The 19,518-nt window shown below is 38.1% G+C and overlaps 1 long non-coding RNA gene across 1 annotated transcript; it reads right to left on the bottom strand.

Moving 5' to 3' along the window:
• Window positions 1–9,829: 9,829 nt before the first annotated feature.
• On the bottom strand, window positions 9,830–11,624 carry LOC142601535 (uncharacterized). Its single transcript, XR_012835052.1, has 3 exons — window positions 11,466–11,624; window positions 10,031–10,262; window positions 9,830–9,930 (listed from the first exon to the last, which is right to left on the bottom strand). It is a non-coding gene; the product is annotated as an uncharacterized LOC142601535 (long non-coding RNA).
• Between the last annotated feature and the right edge of the window lie 7,894 nt (window positions 11,625–19,518).

The raw sequence follows: 19,518 nt of genomic DNA, 5'->3' as shown, positions 1-19,518 counted from the left end.
CACAGCATTGGTAAAATTTCCAGTGAAAGTACCTATTCTAAACATTGTAAGCACTGAGTATTTGGAGATATAGCCTACTACACTGCAGTGAACCTGTACTTCAGATGGAAGAGAAAAGCACATAGGTATTTCTGGATGGAAAAATCCCTTCATAAAACATTATTTTTTTTTACAAGAGAAAACAAATCAACAGCGTACCTGCTCTGTAGAATTACTTCCTCAGAGAATCCTCCATTTCTAAAGGCAGCAGAGTGCCCCATTTTTCTGATTGTCCTCAGACTAGATTCTGCAACCCATTTTCCCTTATAGTCAACTGTACAGCATCAATGGAAGAATTTTTCTGTCACTTCAACTACAGGAAGCGGTATATGTTTCCAGATTTTTTTCAATAACAAATATTGATAACAGAGGGAAAAAAAAGTTACACTTTTGGCAATCATAAATATTTTAAAACATTTATCATAATATTCCTCACAGTAGAGGAACAAAATGAGTGAAACCAGAAAATACCTAGTGAATAGATTCACATCAGCATACCAGAAAAGTGTTAAGCATCTTTGGGCAGGTAAATCCTTAATTTCAATTTCATGCTGAAGGAGACTATGGACAGTGCTCCCCTGATGGAGAAACTTCCTATGCTGAGACCCTGCCTAACACGGAAGCATGGAGCAGCCGTTTCTGATGCATCCTTCTCCGAGTGTGGTTCTATGGGGGCATCTTCTGTGGGGTCAAGAACCCGTGTGTGGAAAGGCGTGAGAGGGCTGGGTTAAGCAAAATAGAGAGGGATGTGCCATTACCTTACCAGCACTATTCAAAATTTCCCCAGAAGTGAACGTAGCTGGAAGCTTCAATAATCTCTGTTGTTCTGCTGACTTCTGATTAGAGTTACTAAGCGCTACAGAGATTCCTTGACAGGGAGCACACACTCACGTTGCTCCCAGAGAAAAGCTTGAGCTTCAGTCCACATAAATCATGCTTGTGGGTGGCTGGAAAAAGCATAATGAAAAACTGGGGAGACACACACACACACAAGTTAGGGGACCTGTTTCCATGATGGATTTGCAAAATCCAAACAGGTTTCAGATACCTTAATGGCAGGTATGTGGGTCATGCAAGAATTTGGACCAAAATCTCCTACTTCATGGGAGAAAATGCAGAAACAAAAACTATGCAGATTTCCAGTGCTCTGACTCCATCCACTTCCCCCCCAACAGAGATACCTGGGCAAAACGCTAAAAGAAATAGTCCGGTTTGAGGGCTTAACAGAGCCATTCACTATCCTGGATTTTGAAAGAAAAAGGTGAGAAATAAGTTGTCATTAGCAACTAAATACATTTACTTACACTGGTAGATGGGATTTTTTTGTCTAGATAGGGTGTATTTTTAAAATGCTAATAACTTCAAGCTGACAGCAGATCGCACTAAGACTACAACACGTGAGGAATGGGAATAGTTCTGACTAGTACATTTACCTGTGAAATACCACGTGTACACATTTTTCTGGTTCCCGTGAGCTTGCTTTTGAACAAATAAACCACACAAATACTCAGGAGGAGGAGAAGAGGGAAAAAGAGGCGGGGGTGGGGGATATATTTTGTGATGTGCATAAGACAGCATTAGTGTTCTAATAAACTTTTTTTAAAGCTAATACCAAAACCTAACAAAGGCATATTGAACATAAGACATGAGGAAATAAATGAAAATAAGTGGAGAAGCTAAACATTGATTTCCTTTTATGTAATTCTGGTGATGAGCATTATTTCATTATGTGTTTTGCCTCTAAAAAGATGTGTGACCCAATCGTTCACAGCCCTGTGCTGCCATAAAGATGATCTGAAGCTGACTACCTGTGAAAACTCATGCAAGGAAATTTTAGAGGGAGCATTAAAAAGAAAAATAATTATTCAATGGCATGAAGTAGCCAGGATAGCATGAGTGTTGATTAATTTCACTCGCTAACATGATTTCTAGAGATCGTGGGTATCTCCTAGTAGTAATTTGTGAAGTTACTCCCACAATATAAGCTGAGAGAGATCTGATCATCCTAAAATAGACGCAGCGTAAAGTCACAAAGTCCACCACCCATCTCTTGGCTGCAATTACTGTAATTGCAATTAGCAGTGTCCATATTTTAAAATAGTTTTCTAGGTTCGCTGTCCTGTATGGAGAAGCAGCTTAGTAAGAAATGCTGAAAGACATCCTTCAATACCCTTCACCTGAGTTGCCTTGTGTGTTCCTTACAAGCAGCCAGGGATGTGGGCCATTAAGTTCAAAGGATATAACCTACTTAAACTTTAACATTCCATTTAATGTTAATTTAGAATTGAAATCTTATGGAACTACAAAAGCTTTACTATCTTTATTAAAACCAAGTACATTTATTACAATCTGAAACTGCAGCAAGGAGATTCTGGGTTGAATATTTCATTAATATAATTTTTCTTTTTTATTTTAAAAAGAAAAATCTTGGGGAAATTTAGTGAAGGCAAGGTCTTTATGCCCTGCTTCAAGAAAGTACCCAAACACTACAAATAGAAAATGATGAGTTCAGTGAGATATTGAATGTAGTCTGAAGTAAACTTCCACACAGGTTCCTTGTCAGAGCCTAAACTTAAGACATCTTTCATAGTTTGAGAAAATGCTGTATAAATATTCTTCTACATACCTTGTCATACGCTGTAGCATATTCTAGCATCCCTGCTATTTTTTGCTTTGACTTGCTCACACAATGGATAACGATGTGATTAGCTACATTTTCATTTACTTTTCACGTCTTAGGATGTCATAGGTCTGGTCCATTGCCACAATGTTCTTCTCTCTGCTGCAATTTGCAAATAGTTGGGAAAAAAAGGTTTAATGTTAATATTGCAGCTAACAAGATATGACAATTTAAAAAAAAAAAAAAATTGTTGTGAAAAAGTAAAATCTCTGACACTTCAAAGAAGGTATGTTTTCCACAAAAGAGGAATCCATAATGCATGCAGAAAACTGAAGGGATGCTGTGGATGTAGTGCCTGAAAGATTTTGAAGCATTGCTACAGACTGTAGGAACAACCAAGTGTTTTCTGACATGGGGACCAGTGCTATCAGCTATGCAGTTTTTCTCACCTCTTGGCAATTTTTCTTACTTTATAATCCTGAAAAGCAAATCAGATATATAATTTGACCATCCTGCAAGGAACAGTGTTTTTTATAAATGAAACAATCCAGAGCTCAAGAAATTTCACTTAGTACTTCTCTTACTTAGTACTTACAGAATAACAGAAAAAACTTAGTACTTACACATAGCAGAAAAAACAAGGTCTGAAATGTTTTGGTCATTTGTAAGGCAGAACAGCATATATTTTCTGGAACATGAAGACTGAAAGGGAATATGCCCCCACTTTCAGCAGTGGAGAGAATGCAAAAAGGTATTAGGGTAGGTACAATCCCCAAAAGCTATACACAAAATCAAAAGTTATTTTCTATACCATCATCTGAGACTAGATATAAGGAAGAAATTTTTTATGATGAGAGTGGGGAGATGCTGGAACAGGTTGCCAAGAGAGGTGGTAGATGCCCCATCCCTGGGGACGTTCAAGGTCAGGTTGGACGGGGCTCTGAGCAACCTGATCTAGTTGAAGATGTCCCTGCTCATTGCAGGGGAGTTGGACCAGATGACCTTTAAAGGTCCCTTCCAACACAAGCCATCCTATGTTTCTACGATCTCCTCACTTAATACATGGAGATTTCTCCATGGGCTTGGGTACCTCTACAGGAAGAAGGGACAAACTTGTGTGAGTTAGCTGAAGAATTCATAGTCCACAGCTATTCCAAAGAATACTGTATATAGCCAGACACTGCATGGCCTTACTAAATGAATCAGAACATTTCTACGTATAAAAACCTCAAAGCAAGAGAGAATTTACTAAATGTAAAACTGAGCTCTTTCTAAACAAGTGGGGGAACTGAAGGGCTCCTTCTCTTCCTTCTAAACCGCTTTTGAAGTGTTTTCCTACAGAAGTCACACAGAGTGTGAGAACTTCTGCACAGAGCACACCTAAGCAAGGTAGAAACATGACTGAGATTAATTATTTTAGAGCAGGAAACAACCATTCGCAGAAAATCTAGCATAGTGTTCATGCTATCTAGTCACCAACGTACAAAAGACGGTGCCACTTCTCATTACACTGGAAGAGTTTTCTGTTCTTTGTATGTGTCACTCCAGCACAGTGGGGCCTAGTGATAAGCATGCAACATAAATAAAAACAAGAGCATGTACCTTATTGTAACTGTAAGGACCCTAACCACATCCAGAGCTGCTGCTTAATTGGTAGAGTTTTGCTACTTTTAGTGCAGCTATGGCAATGTAAACCAGCTGAGAATCTGACCCAGCGTGCTGAGTCCTTCTGTTGTATGAGTAAAATAACTTCTAAAAATTATATAGCATCAGAAAATTTGATGGTCTGAAAATATATCAGGTTTTAATATAATGTTTCTAAAACAATTAGAAAGGAATCAGTTTTTAAGAAAAATTAGATAATGGCCATTTTCTCATATTATATATTAAATTTAGAGCAAGTTAAAAATACTTTTCTCCCCACAGTCGCCCTCCTCATGTTTCTGGTTAGTATAATTCATACAGAAGCAATGGGGGTTTTGAAAAAGTAATAGTTTAAAAATAGATAAAACAGACTGAAAGGGGACAACTTGAACACAGAACTTGAGATGGTGTTTATGTAGCTAGATCCCTTTATAAGGCTGTGTTCTTTTTAATATGCATATTGAGAAATAAGCATTTGTAGGGTTAGGAACAGAACGGGTGGATATACTCTCCGATTTCCCACACCCCCTTTTTGGCAGTTTTGTTTTGCCACTATTTGGGGGCTTCTTGTTTATGTAGTGTCCGATCTTTTTTCTTGTCTCCTGTAATCACAATGGGTATCATTGATATAACATCCTAGCCCCTACCCTCAGCTGTCTTTAGCCTCTGAAACTTTTGATTTCTCATAATGTCACAAGTAAAAACTGAACTTGCCCCAGGAATTTCAATGGCCACTTAAAACATTTTTTTTCTTTTACTGCTAGGGCTTCCAGGATTTTTGCTGTTTGATGTTGAGAAGTATGGACATGTAAAGAAAAGATCAAAGTACACTCCTGGTTAATAAAAGTCAGCAAAAGTTACTGCACAAAATGCTGGTAAAATTAGACTTCATCAAAGAATCATGGATGGCTAAGGATCAAGGAGAAACATTAAAAATCAGGGTAGAAGTATTTTTTAAAAAGCAGGAGGAGGAAGAAAAAATTGACTTTAGAAGGGCAGCAAGGAGAGATGTTACACATCATTATCTAATTTCATATTTTAATTTTCACACTGGTTTACAGATAATGTGCTGGAAGGTAGATCAGAAAGTTCATAGCTTAATAATACTGATAGTGTTCAATGAGCATGTCTTCTGAACGAAGACACAATATTTACAGTTGATATCACAATACTTCACAGATTAGATTATGAAATATGGAAAAATACAGTCTAGTTTCCAAGAACAATAGCAAAAGAAGATCCTTACAAAAGAAGAACCTTACAAAAGAAGATCTTTAGCTATAAACATTTATTTTAAATGTCTTATTTATTTTTTATCTAGAAAAAAATAAAGAACTACTTTAAAGTAGCCCATTTTTTCCTTTGTAAGGACTTCATTAGATGGGTTATATCAGAGAAAGCGACTCTGTGTTCCATATTACACTACTGCTACTTTTAATCTCCTCTCTAGCGTTGTCCATACCATCTGTTTCAAGGAGCACACATTCCTGTAACACAGATATTATTGAAAAATTGAGAATAACTATTAAGAAATAACTCATTCCATAGGAAAATTATGTGTCTAACCCTCACAGCTGAGATGGTGTTCCCTATATGATCAATTTGAAATCATACTTATAATAGCATAAGTTACCTTATTATTGCTATGAATGGCCAATCTTTCCCAAGAATACTGTTAATATTTTCCAGCAGTGAGTTTCACACATTATGTTGTGTAAGGTGTGGTTCCTCTTACATATTTAAAATGCCACTTTTAATTCACATGTATTCTTGCATTAAAAATGAATGAGAGTAAAGAATGCTTTTCTTTACTCCAACATATCCAGTCCTCTAACCATAAGTAAATATTTTTGTCTGTGTCTCTGCAGTAATACAGAATACTACAAGCAATTTTTGTCATCCTTTCGTATTCCATCTGGGTAATCCAAATAGTACAGGGAGTTCAAGGTGAAAACACTGCTGATTTTATAAAACTCTTCTATTCCACTATTGACCGACTGTGCTTCCACCAGTTCTTCATGTGAACTGAACTCTGCTGGCTTGGCTGTTACTGGGGGCTGAACAGGTGTTTCATTACACTTGTCCCAAAAGTTGTTAATTTTTTTCTCTAGATAAGCAAGACACTGACAAGTGGAATAGATTGCATCCGACAGGTGAGAACTTTATTAAACTAATCCCAAAGGAAATGTAAAGAGATGTGAAATAGTGTAGTCCTCCTCTGTAATTATCACAAAGTGCTATTTAAAGAGTCCAGTCCAATAAGACTACAAAATTTGCACACAAATGTAGGGTGATGACACTGAGCTTCCTCTGCAGAGTCCCAGAGCAAGGATTTGGTGCCATTAAGAGCCCAGGGGTCTTCATCTCTTCAGATGAGGATTGAGAAAGCCAGTGACGTTCACTTAGAGTGAGTGAAATGTAAAGCCGGGCACAGTCCCAACCTTCCCTCTCAGACTGCCTGTGCATCCTGGCTGCTGTGCGGGAGCTGAAAAGAAAAATGTGTCTTCTCCAGTGAGAAATCCATTTTTGCTGACCCTGGAAAAACCATCCTGTCAGAGTCTAGAACATGCGGGAAAACCAGTGTTTCCCTGAGAAAAAGAGAACTATAAGAACAAAGGAGGAATAAGGTAATGCCACTAGGTGGAGAAAAAACAGCCTTCTCACGCTTCTTCTGGGGAGCTACAGAAGAGCCAGTTGACTACACCCCTTGAAGCCCAACCAGTTACGGCTTTGAACTGTGAGAATGGCTCTCCTCTCCCACACTGATTATTCATCGCAGGGAAAATAAAATGAAGGAAAACTTGTGGCAGCCACGCAGAGATAAAAAGCAGTGGGCATTTTCTTGCAAACCCCTTGCCCACGGAATTCATATTCCTACAGTCTGCGCATCCTGCTTTAGTAAAAACAAAGCTGCTACTTTGCCATGTTAGAAGGGGTAAATATTTCCCAAATTGAGACAGTTAATTTAGATGGCAGCAGCAGAGATGACTATTCTTATACTTTCATTGCATTTTGAACTTTGATTTCAATTGATATCACTCAGTGAAACTCAGAATGACAGAATCTTTGATCTTTCTTTGAACAGATTATGCAAAGGAATCATTCAATGTACATGTGTGAATTTATTTGGGGTTTTGGTGGGGTTTTTTTATGAGTAACATATAACTAGTAAAAAAAAAAAAAAAAAGGGTGAGCCAACTCTCTAAAAATTCAGAAAGCACCAACCGTCTTTCTGGGAGACATCACTGAGATGAGGTCATCTTTCACTTTCAGTATCATTGCTGTGGATTTAAAGTATTTTTAGTAAAGTTTGCAGAGCTTCTTGGGATTTGGCTGCCCGGTCACAAGCTATGAAAACAAATTGCTTTCAAGCAATTGAATAACTTCCAGTATCAGATTCTATGCGTAGAAATAAACAAACAGAGCTTTGTGCCCATTTGTGCTGATTCCTGGGGAAGAATCTTATTCAATGGACATTTGGCAATTTGGATTCCAATCCCCTTTTCTTCCTGGTGTGCAGTCATAGCAAAAGCAGAGTATTTTTAACCAGTTACTCACTGGACGTGTTTTAGAAACTGTGGTTTTGAATCTGATACATTTTCAAGTAGCTAACTCAGACAGTATTTAAAGTCCTTCCATACCTCACCAAATATTTTCCTAGGTTCAGTTTTTCCTTTCTTCCTTATTATTTAATTTAATTATCGTCCTTTTTTTTGTTTTTCTGTGTCTCCTGCTTCCTTCACTTTCTCTTCCATTTCTTCCATCTCTATCCCTCTTTTTTTTCTATTATTTTACTCCTTCCTTTTCCCTCACTATTTCTCTTGCTTTCTTTGATACTCCACTTCTTTTATCTCCATCAATCTATTGATTGACAAGTTGATGTATTGCTTTGAAAGGGTTCTCTAAAATAATTTCAGCACCACAACAACATTCAGATGTACGCAAGGCATGTTCATTTTCAATCCATTAAATTGTCATTGGAATACTGAAATTGCTGGAATGCGGTGGCAATACTCCATTTTGCTTCTTCAGAGATTGTAAGTTTGCCAAATAGGCACGAGTCATGTAAACCAGAGTCATACCCATCAAAATTGCAGTCTGTGCTCTGCACCGCTCAAATTAGAGTCTGCTGCCAGATTGTTTGAAAGAATATACAGGAAAGTACACAGCTGTGGCAGTCTCTAACTAAATGAATAATGCAATATCAACATCTGTAGGATTTTTGAAATGCTAAACGTTCAGATATGAAGTCTCTGCTGAGGACACAGATGGTAATGATGTTGTTGTTCTCGCAGTGGTTCCCACCAGAAACGGACAGAGTTCCATGATCAGACTGGACTGTTAATGCCCGAAACAATACTTTCCTTGAGCAGCACTAGCTCTCAATGCATCAGAGAATGATAAATGCTGGCTTTGTGGGTTACATTTAATTCCAAGCTTTGTTAACCTAAAGAAATCCAGTAATGAATATGGACATCTTCAAGCACGAATACAGATGCCAACGCCAGTTGATAGCACTCAGCAGGTGAATTTAAACTGACAATCCAAATTATGGTAGAACAATTAAAATAAATTTTCCATTCAGTGCAAAAAGCATAAGAAAGTCCTATGTTTACCTCAGCAAAACAAAAACAACTAAGCAAACTTTTCCTATATGCACAACAGTTATTTCATGGGATTATACGTATTAAAACACATCAGTATGCCTTGCCTAATGAAAGAATAAAAAGAAATAAAACTAATCTCTGAATACAAGCAATCAAATATATCTGTTCACCATCCAGTGTTTTAGGGCACTGATGAAAGAGAGCACAATGTGTTATAGTTTATTCTTTGTCCATTACTTTTTTCCATCAATAAAAATTGTGTTCCAAAGGCATTGAGCAAATACAAAAAAGTACTTTTGCTCAAATTAGATGATGTCCCTGGAGTCAGAAAAAAACCTAAAAGAACTAACTGAAAAGTCAACATAAAGTTAAGCAGTGCTGAGAGGCAGAGGAATTATAAGAAGCTAATAAGGAAAGCAATGACTGTATAAAACAAGCCTCTGAGAGAAGGAATGATGTCACCAATCAGCTCTTCTGGACAGATGTAGTGTGAACACTTGATCCCAGACACAACTTATCTTCTTAGCTGGGACAGGCTCTCCAGAAAGATCGAGGATTATTTCCTTTGTGCATTGACACAGCTGGGACAAGTATATCAGAAATTTTAAAAACTGTACCCAAACTGAAAAAGAATATTTGAAAAGCTTAAAAGACAGAGGGAAAGGTCAAGATGCTACACCAGAAATCCCAGGAAGCCTGTCCAGGCAAAGAAGGAAAAGGATGCATCATTTTCAACAAAGGTTCTTGATTAACCCTATATATAACTTTATAAATTTCAATAACCTCCTCTTCCTTGTTTGTTTTAATTTCTAGGAAAAAATCAGAACTTCAACCAAAAGAAACCTGACACAAACAGCAGTTACCTTTCCTATTTAAATGCAGGAAACATGATCTTTAGAGACAACTACTCACTTCTGAGAGGCTTGGAGTTCATAACCAGTGGGATCTTTAAGCAAACAGCATCATCTTGCTGGGAAGGGATGAAACATACTTATTCCTGCAAATGCTCTGCAGCAAAATCTGAAAGGGACAAGGTCTTGCATCACCCACACTGATGTCCTCAGGAGCTGCTTAGCAGCTTTCTTGGTCTCATGGGGTTTTTTATGCCCAAACTACTTACCTTCTCCTCCATGTCCTGTGAAGATAGGGAGCCACATACTTCCGCTGCTTGCTGACAGAGATGTCAGGAAAAGTGGATTCTTATTTTCCTTTTGAGTATTTCTCTTTGAGCTTGGCTCCTTCTGCTGTCCGGCAGAAGGCTGGCTTGGCTCTGGGACTGGTGATGCCAGCTAAGCAAAGTCTGCAGACGACTGTGCCTTTATCCCTTCAGCAGAGAACGAATTTTCCTATTCCTAAAGTCACATTTTAAAAAAGAATAAGTGCTATTAGAAACACTTGGCGGGGGAGCAGGGGGAAGGAAAGACAGAAAGATAGATAGGTAAGAGCAGCATAAGCACTTCCTAAAGTCAAGAAATCCTACAGTGCCCTGGAGTGGAAGACCATAGGGGACCATCAAATAGGCAGTAGTTCAGTAGTTTAATCACCTCATAATACCCCAAGGGGTGCAAAACTGTGCACAAAATCCTCAGCTATAATTTTAAGAGTGAGAAAGTTGCTGTAAAACATAGCCTTTCAGGTCATACCATTCTTTTCCAGGAAAAAAAATAAAAATAAAAGTGTACTCTTCTTCCCATAGGAGAAGGAGAAGCATTCATAGCCAAAGAACAGAGGCAGACTGTGAACTCTGGGGTCACAGAAGCTGTTATAGCCAAGATTAAAACCCAATAAGAGTTCTCCTTAAGTAGGGAGGCAAAACTCGGGACCTCCGTGCTGCAAACTGAAGAACTTCTGCGACTAAAATAGTAGATAGGGGTAAAACATCCAGATAGGGATTGGAAACACATATGCAAAATGTGCATATAGCGCTAGCCAAAAGTAATAAAAAAATAGTTTTACAAACTTTGGGGGAAAAAAAAGGTAGCTCTAGGATTCATGTTTCCACACAGGGGGGGAAAAAAAAAAAAAAGATGAATGCACACCTTGATGCACAGAACATTAGCATTTTGCACATGCCGGAATCTGCGTTTCAAACCAAGCCACAGAGGGCCTCAGTGACTTGCCCAAGGTCAAAATATAAAACCCATGTAAGGCTTTTTGATTGTGATTTGCTTTCTAATGTAGAGAAAGCTCACATGCTGAGGGAACTGAAACACTTTTCAGGCATACAAGAGCTCCATCTAACTAATTTACTATTCATATATACTTTAAAGAATCTGATCCCAGTAGATGTTTGTTCACATCACAAAGCTACCACATATTTTGAAATAATCTCTAAGAGTTGGAAGACGCTGTAGAGGGAAGGCCCAGAAACCCAGACTGAAATAGAAGACGTGTAACAAAGCAGGATCAAAGGATACGCTGACAGATGCGTTCAGGAAGCTGAGACGATGTTTCTATTCTCTGTGAATAGCTTGAATCCAGGCGATCTTGTGTTCATATTCATACGTAAAGCATTTATCAAAAACTTAATAATGGCATTAATATGGTAATACAACCTCTGCTCTCTTGTGCAAGTTTTACAATTGGTAAGGCTTCTGTTTTGTTTTTTTCCCCTTAGGAATCTTCTTCATTTTCACTGCACATCCTTCCATTGCTCAGTTTCTTAAATCAAAACCTCCTGATATCTACTCAGGCACATTATTGTAACAGCTATACTATCTGCTACGATACACTCAGGCCAGTAAGGGCCCCACTTTTTGGTAACACGAGCTTCCTGCAAAAATCTGAGCCAAATATAGAAAAGCCCTTATATACTGTTATTTTTAGCTACATAGTTAACTCCAGTTGAACAGTCACTGGAAAAAGATTCAAAATTACACATATTGTGAAATATTTTGCTGATGGTCAGCAGCCTTGCTGCTGAACCAGTTCCTCTCTATAGTGTGTATCCTAAAACGTGCATATGGTTCATACGTGTTTTCGATTTCCTAAGAACACAGAACCACAGAATCTTGTCTTTCTGGTTTGGCTGGCAGTGGAGCAGACTCTGCTTTCTGCTGCACATTTGCTACCCAAATGAGACAATACTCTACAGAAGAGAATATAAGCATTTTTCCGTGACACTTCAATGCCAAACAGTCTGATAACTGTGATGTTCTGACCATTGTGGAATGCCTACCTTTATATACACCTACCTAGATATCTAGGTATATTTCTATTTCCATAAGCAAAACACCTCCATAACTGGGGAAACTGATCTATAACAGGCACTGATGCTACAGATTACAAACGTAAAGCCAAGGAACAAACGATCTGTTTGGAAAGATTATGATTTGTAGATCTAAGATCTTAGGAGTGTTTCAGTATGTTGAAGAACCTCATAGAGAGAGAACAAAATGTTTTACGAAACCTTAAATTATGTAAAATACTGAGATTTATTATATGAGGCATTTTAAATAAGAGCAGAATAAAGGCTAAATACTTCTGAACTGTCTCAGAAAAATTAATCCTTCTTAATTCATGCACCATTACTAGACTCTGATATTAAAATGCCTCCTGCCTTTAGGCTGATGTGGTTATAATTATTCACTTCTTTTAATTCATATTTTATGTACTGTATGTATTTTTATGCAGCACCAATTGTGGTGGCATCCAACAATTAAAAACAAGCATAAATTAATCTCTCATTTACAGGCAACCATCTTCAATTAACGAACTAAAGGACCTTCTACGATTTTTAATTAAAGTTCTGAATAAGCCAATACATCTCATATAAATCTTATGAAAACTGAACTTTTCAAGAGGACCTTCTTAACAACACCTTGGAGGCCATTTTGTCCTTATTGCAAAAATAAGAGCCTAAGCTTTTTGTCTCTCTGACTACGACGGCGTGCCCCAGGACTAGGTAATATCCTCCCAGCACCACTTGAGCTGTAGTTAGTCTATTGATTCTAGCCTCAGAAAAGTTAGGTTCAATTTTTTAGCACTGACTCCCTGAATGACTTTTTTCTTTCCTGGGAAAGAAAACTGGTGTTTTGTACACAATTTCTATGTCTCAGGGTGCTAAGTCAGGGAGTCAGTGATAACGCTATGTAGAAATTGCAAAGTCTTTTCTATAAATATTATTACAATCACTAGACAGTACTTTCCCTGACAGAGTCCATCCTCAAACACAGCCCCTAACTTGGACCCAAAGGTGCTCTTTTGGGTATAGATCCACAGAATGAAAGAGAATTTTAGGCAAAGCTCCCAGGCTTCTTTCTGGGATGGGATGACTATAACAGCACCCTTCATATTTATTAGGCTTTTGCAGCTCCTGAGCATGAAAGAGCATGCAGTGACTGTTGTCAGAGAACTGACAAGGTCTGTACACCCAGCAGTGCAGCAGGCTTTTTCTCGGAGCCACGTATGGCAACGCGATGGCAGCTGAATAGAGAATACAGAAATCTTGCAGGTAGTCATGCTCCCAAGCATAGCACAGGAGGCGAAGTTGCCAGCTATAACCCAAACCAGAACACGCAATGAATAAGATGAAGTGGAAAATGCAGAATTCAGACCTCATGGCAAACATGCCATGCCCTCAAGAAGAGAGGAAAATTGAGAAATACAGATACATTTCTAACAGATGTAAGTTACATAAAAATCATCCTTTTTTAGGCCTAATATCAGCCGCAGGTCATTCTTCTGATGAAAACAGAAGAGATTGTGGCAATGATCCAGCTCCCAAGTAAACTGATACGAGGTTGAAAAATAAAAATCAACATTACCATTAACTTAGCACTGACCACTACTTTTCATGTCATAAGCAAGCTACCTGCTGTGCAGATAGAGACATCACTGTATTAATATTTGATGGGTGAATATTAGATTACCAGTATTTATTGTGAATACTTGTCATTAGTATGTTGTGCTGCATAACCTATATTATAGCCTGAAATCCTAGAATGTATTCATAACTTAGTTACAGTGGGAGTCTGCGACCATAATGAAACAATATGCAATACTGCGTGGGTATTTTTATTACAGTAGAAAAGTTGAAGTATGTAGTACTGATATTTTGAAAAAATAGCAGTAAAACATGATATTGTTTTTAAAGGTCCTTTAAAAGTCCTTATGGACTTTTCTCTGACAAAACTGATATCTGTCTTTAGATGTACAATGATATTTCTATCATTACCTTTTGTAGGTCAGGAACATGCATGCTGAAAAGATTCTCATCAATAATCATCAATATTTAGATTTGAAAGACATGCAAGGAGGTTATCTATGCTAAATGCCTTCTCAAAGGATTCAGGAACCTATTTAAAATTTTAGAAATAGAGCTGCTATTTGCAAACCTAAATATAGATTTATCCTATGTATCATGAACCATGTAGACCCTTTTCTAAATTATTAGTAGAAATTTTAATCAATGATTTACCATCTTTCTTGGGATAGCCAATTAAAATAGTTTTGGTAATTAATTTCTACAATACTTTTTGATTACTTCACACACAAATGCATATATGTGTATGTTTCTTTAAAGATGATAATTTTCATACATATAGGACAAGTGTATTCTTTTAATCAGAATGGTCCTATAATTTAAGGGCAAAAATAAATTGCTCAATAAGGAGCCATGTATGTCTGTCTCCAGTGAAATTCTATATCTCTCTGCTTCATCAAATAGCAACCATCATGTGTAGGCAGAAGACTCCTGGAAATTAAATAAATTGTGCCATGGAGAGGAAATAAAATCAAGCAGTTCCATAGCACGACATAGTGAAATGATGATAAAACCAGATTTTACAGTGCTTCCATCTGTCATATACTCGTCATATGTCCATTGTCATATACTTGCCATCCTGAATTATGTGATATTCTATAAATCTGCTTTTCTCTTTAAAAGTTACAGAAAGAGCCTATGCTACTGCAGATTTAAATTTGAAGGGGACATATGCATATATGTACTTACGCATCCACTGCTAAAAGAAAAAGATTATATTGCAAACTTAGACACTGAGACATTGATAAATGTCAGAAATATTTCCATTTAAAATTCCTGACTATATAACAGTGTTTAATTCCATTTTCACTTTATTTTCTAGGACCTCTTAAAACCTGACTCCCCGTTATCTTAACTCATTGCCCTGATAAACTAAGTTCCCTAGGTCCCAGACTTGGTTTATCTAATCTAAGATACCCTGCCCAATTAATTCTCATTTATTTTGCAGCAGGATTTATTAGCTGAGGCATAATGACACACTGAATGCAATGCCTGGCCAACCGAGAAATCTGGCGCAAAACCTTGCTGTCTCACTCCAAAAAGTTGTATGGGCACAAGCTTCTTTTTCCAAATTCTTGCCACAATATCCTCTGCCTTGGGTTCCCGCTCCCCAGCTCTCCCACGCTTCTCTCTTCTAAGCAGACCTACTTTTTCTTCCCTTTCCATCTATATCAGGCAGCTTTCCTCTCCTTTCAGCCAGGAGCAGCCAACATCTTCACTGCAAAACCTGAAGTGAGTGGAGGCTAGAAAAAGTCTTCAGGGAAGCTGAAAAATAAAGAGCCTATATTTAGCTGTACGAACCTGGACAAATTGGGGCAAATTTTCAATAGATAGCAAAGGGCACAGCCCTGATATAGCAGCCCCTCTCTGCCAAACTTTGACCACTTATTTGACAGTCATAGTTCATAATTATTTCAAATTCAGACTAGCAGATATTTTTCTAAGTTAATGAGTGAATACTTTCAGAATTTTCCAAAATTGCTCAGCTCAACTACTTACAACTAGGCAAAATTTGAAGCAAGTGAAAATAAGTTTCTGAATGGTAAATGTCAAGGAACACAAGTAGGTACTTCTCCTTATCCCATCTCCAGAAAAGTTGACCTTGAAAACCTTCTTACACAGACAAAAGTAAATCAAACATGTTCTTCTTACATTCTGCAGCTTTTAATTTTTATATGAAATGCACAATCATTATCCTATACCAAGGGCAGATGTGCTGGGCACGCTGTGTAGATTTCTGCACTGTGCTATTTCACGAAGGCATCAAACACTTGCCCCAAAGAGAAAAAAAGGGATCAAACAGTTGTCGCAGCTCTCTCAATGGAAGAACAGCGATATTAGAGAAAATTTTAGTGATCTATAGTTTATCTTTATTTCATCCTCATGTACTCAGACAGGTGGACTTTATAAAAGAGGTCTCAAAGCTAAGGTCACACAGGGACCAATAAAGCAAGTGTTCAAATAGTGCTCTGTGCCTGTATTTCAGGCAGTATCTATTATTTTACAGGGACAAAAAGAGGACACCAGTTCCTTCTCTGCTCCTTCATGTCAGTGATAACACTTCAAGAAATGGTGTCAGTGCCAGTTGTGATGATATATTTTGTAATATGGAAACTGTTTCAGTAGGAGATAGACGTAGGTCGTCAACCTGTGACTCACGTGAACATGCTCAGAGATGTTAATGCAGGGAGCAAAACCAAACAATTTTCTGAAGGTTTCTGTCAGTTTTACAGATATTAGAGAAAGTTTCTACAAAAGAGAAATGCCATCTTGAAAGCTGTCAAACTTTTAAAGTTCTGATATGCCATCCTGAAAGCTGTCAAACTTTTAAAGTTCTGATACAGCTAAAAAAACCGCTCTTAACCCCATCACCAAAAAACACCCCACCAAACCCACTGTCTATGCTGTTAGGAAATTGAATCAAAACTTACCAAAGATACATCCTCATCTGAAAGCATTAGAATTTGATCCTGGAAATAATTTTGTTGTTGTTGTTATTTGGTTGGGGTTTTTTGTAAGTGTGAAGACCCTAAGAGTAAGACTAGGAATAGTTTTGTCTTCATGTCCTAAAACTTTTCCAAGCTTTTATTTTCTTGTCCTGTAAAAGAACAAAAAATTGAGTTCTCAAATGTTTTTCACGAAATGATAACATAAACAGAAATCAGAGTGACTGCAAGTGCTCCAGTTCAAATTCTCAACTATTATCTTCACAGTATCTGAAGGGCCTGAAAATGTAATAAAATGCACCAAAGTTCAGAGGTAAGTGTAATCAACGGGTTTTGTACCTCTGGCACAATGGATTTACAGTAAGGTTCATTTTTACAGCAGATAAAAAACTTACTTAGACTTGGTATAAGATTGTGAAATTAACTGCTGCAGACACTAGCAACTATTTACCTTCCATCCTACCTACTACACATTTTGGTTTCTCTCTCTCTCTCCCTCTGTAATAAAAAAATACACCAAAAATTCTTATTCACAGTGGTGACATGACGAGCTTGAATACAGCATGTAGAACATAGCTAGAGTGAAACGCTTATGATAGCATTGAATAGGACACATTAAAAGGAAATAATAATACTTATCAGTAGAAAATAATCACTTTGATGGATGCATTTGAGAAATGCAACTAATTAAAGCTCTGCTCTTAAAATATTAACATGATTTTCTTCATCATCCATCGCTATAACATGCAATGTAACTTCTGTTGGCTCTCACCGAAAATTCGGATATTGGAGGATTTTAAGGACAAAGAAGTTGCAGGAGGGAGTGGTGGGGGAGAAGCACTTTTTCAGTACAAGAGTACATTTGAAACTTTGATATCTTTCCTAGATTCTATCTTAATTTCATGCATAATGAGATGAATAGAAGGCTATCATTTCATTTCAATGGACAAGCGATCAGACTCAAGATACTGATGCTGTAGTGAACTTCATACTGAATTTCAATGGAGGAAACTTTCACAGGCCAATGTTAGATATTGTTTTAGAAATTGGTTGGGGACAAGTTACTCGCACAGCAATGTGGTAACATTTTCCCTGTGGAAAGAAAAAAATATATTATCACTTAAATTATGAACTTGATATCTCCAGCAGCATAAGGCACAAGCAATCCAAGGTAACTCTTCCATCTTGGTCTCCTCTGTGCAAATGTTATCAGGATTTCTAGATGGTTCTTTTTTCTTTGTCTTTAAGTAGGTAGAAGATAGAGTGTTAAGTCTTATATTTGGGATTTGATCTTGTAAAAAGCTGAAAGTCCTGAACCAAAGTAGAGCCAGAGTTCAGAATGCATTCTTGTTGAAAATGTCTACATAACAGACTTTTAATGTCTCAAATAATTGGGGTTTTTGTCATTGTTCTGCAGGAGTCGCTGTTTTAAAGTTATGAAGGATGTTAAATAGAATTATGTGTATTTTTTTCAAAGCTTTTTATAAAGTGATTTTCTTCACAGGAGTTATTGGTTATAATTTGGCTGAGTATGTTATGTTTATGACCCATGTTACAGATTCCACTGGGGAGGGGCGGATGGGAACCCTTATGAACAAGCCTTACAGATAGAGAGGCAAGTTTCTTTCCTCTGTAATGTCGCGTAACCTGTGTTCATCAAGTCTTATGTGTTTTTTCATTCTTGCATGAAAACTCAATAAGCAACATCTGAATAAAGAAAACTACACTTCATTGAAGCGAAGGATAAAGTTCCTCCTGTTTGACAGCTGATTGCTCTCATGCAAGAATTGGTAAACACTATCTAGAAGCTAAAATTGCATACCTGGACCACTTACAAGACATATCTTTGAGTCCTAAATAAGCCCTGGGTGGTTTTGGAGGTATGTTCTGTGTAGCGATCAGGCAGTATTGATACTTTCAAACCCTGTTAAGCTTTCTGCTGGGAAAGGAAAACTTAAAGACCACGGTTTGGGCTCCACATTATGCCCAGGATTTTAACATGAAAAACAGCAGCTGTTTTTTCCTATTATGACTTCCCAGTTGGCAGATTTTCTGCTGAGGGCCTACCACCTGGGTTTATGCCAACAGAAGTAGGAACAGTTGGATTTAGTCTGTGATTAACAGAATAAATTTTCCTTCCTACAGATAAAAAGTCTAGATTTTATCAGAAGGGATATGTCACAGAAAAGTGATGACAAAGCCAGGTCCTCACACCTGGGTGTGCTGAGGAGGTGACTCTTTCAGAGGAGTTATCCACCCTGCTGACTGCAGATGGTGTGCAGAGCCCCCAGCACCAGCATCCCCTCAGGGCTGCCCTCAGCCGCCCAAGCAGTACCTCTCCTCAGCTCCAGGCTCCTGCCCCAATCCCTGCTGCTCTGGGCTCTCATCCCCGCCCGTAAGTCTAGTCTCTAAAAACATAACTGACCTAGATGTTCCTTCACCCTTGTTGAGACACATTTGCAGTATGTTCCTCAGAAAAACTTCAGATGTATGTACTTGTACTGGTTTAGGCTGGGACGGAGTTAATTTTCTTCACAGGAGCTAGTGTGGGGCTGTGGTTTGGATTTGTGCTGAAAACAGTGTTGATGACACAGGGATGTTTTCGTTACTGCTGAGCAGTGCTTACACAGAGCCAAGGCCTCTTCTGTTCTCACCCCACCCCACCAGTGAGTAGGCTGGGGGTGCACAAGGAGTTGGGAGGGGACACAGCTGGGACAGCTGACCCCAACTGACCACAAAGATATCCCACACCATATGACGTCATGCTCAGCAATAAACTAGGTGGAAGAAGGAGGAAGGGGAGACATTTGGAGCAATAGCACTTGTCTTCCCAAGTGACCGTTATGCGCGATGGAGCCCTGCTTTCCTGGAGATGGCTGAACACCTGCCTGCCTGTGG

Source organism: Balearica regulorum, chromosome 4, assembly GCF_011004875.1.
Source record: "Balearica regulorum gibbericeps isolate bBalReg1 chromosome 4, bBalReg1.pri, whole genome shotgun sequence".
NCBI classification, from domain to species: Eukaryota; Metazoa; Chordata; class Aves; order Gruiformes; family Gruidae; genus Balearica; species Balearica regulorum.
This window is presented reverse-complemented; position numbering and strand designations above follow the sequence as displayed.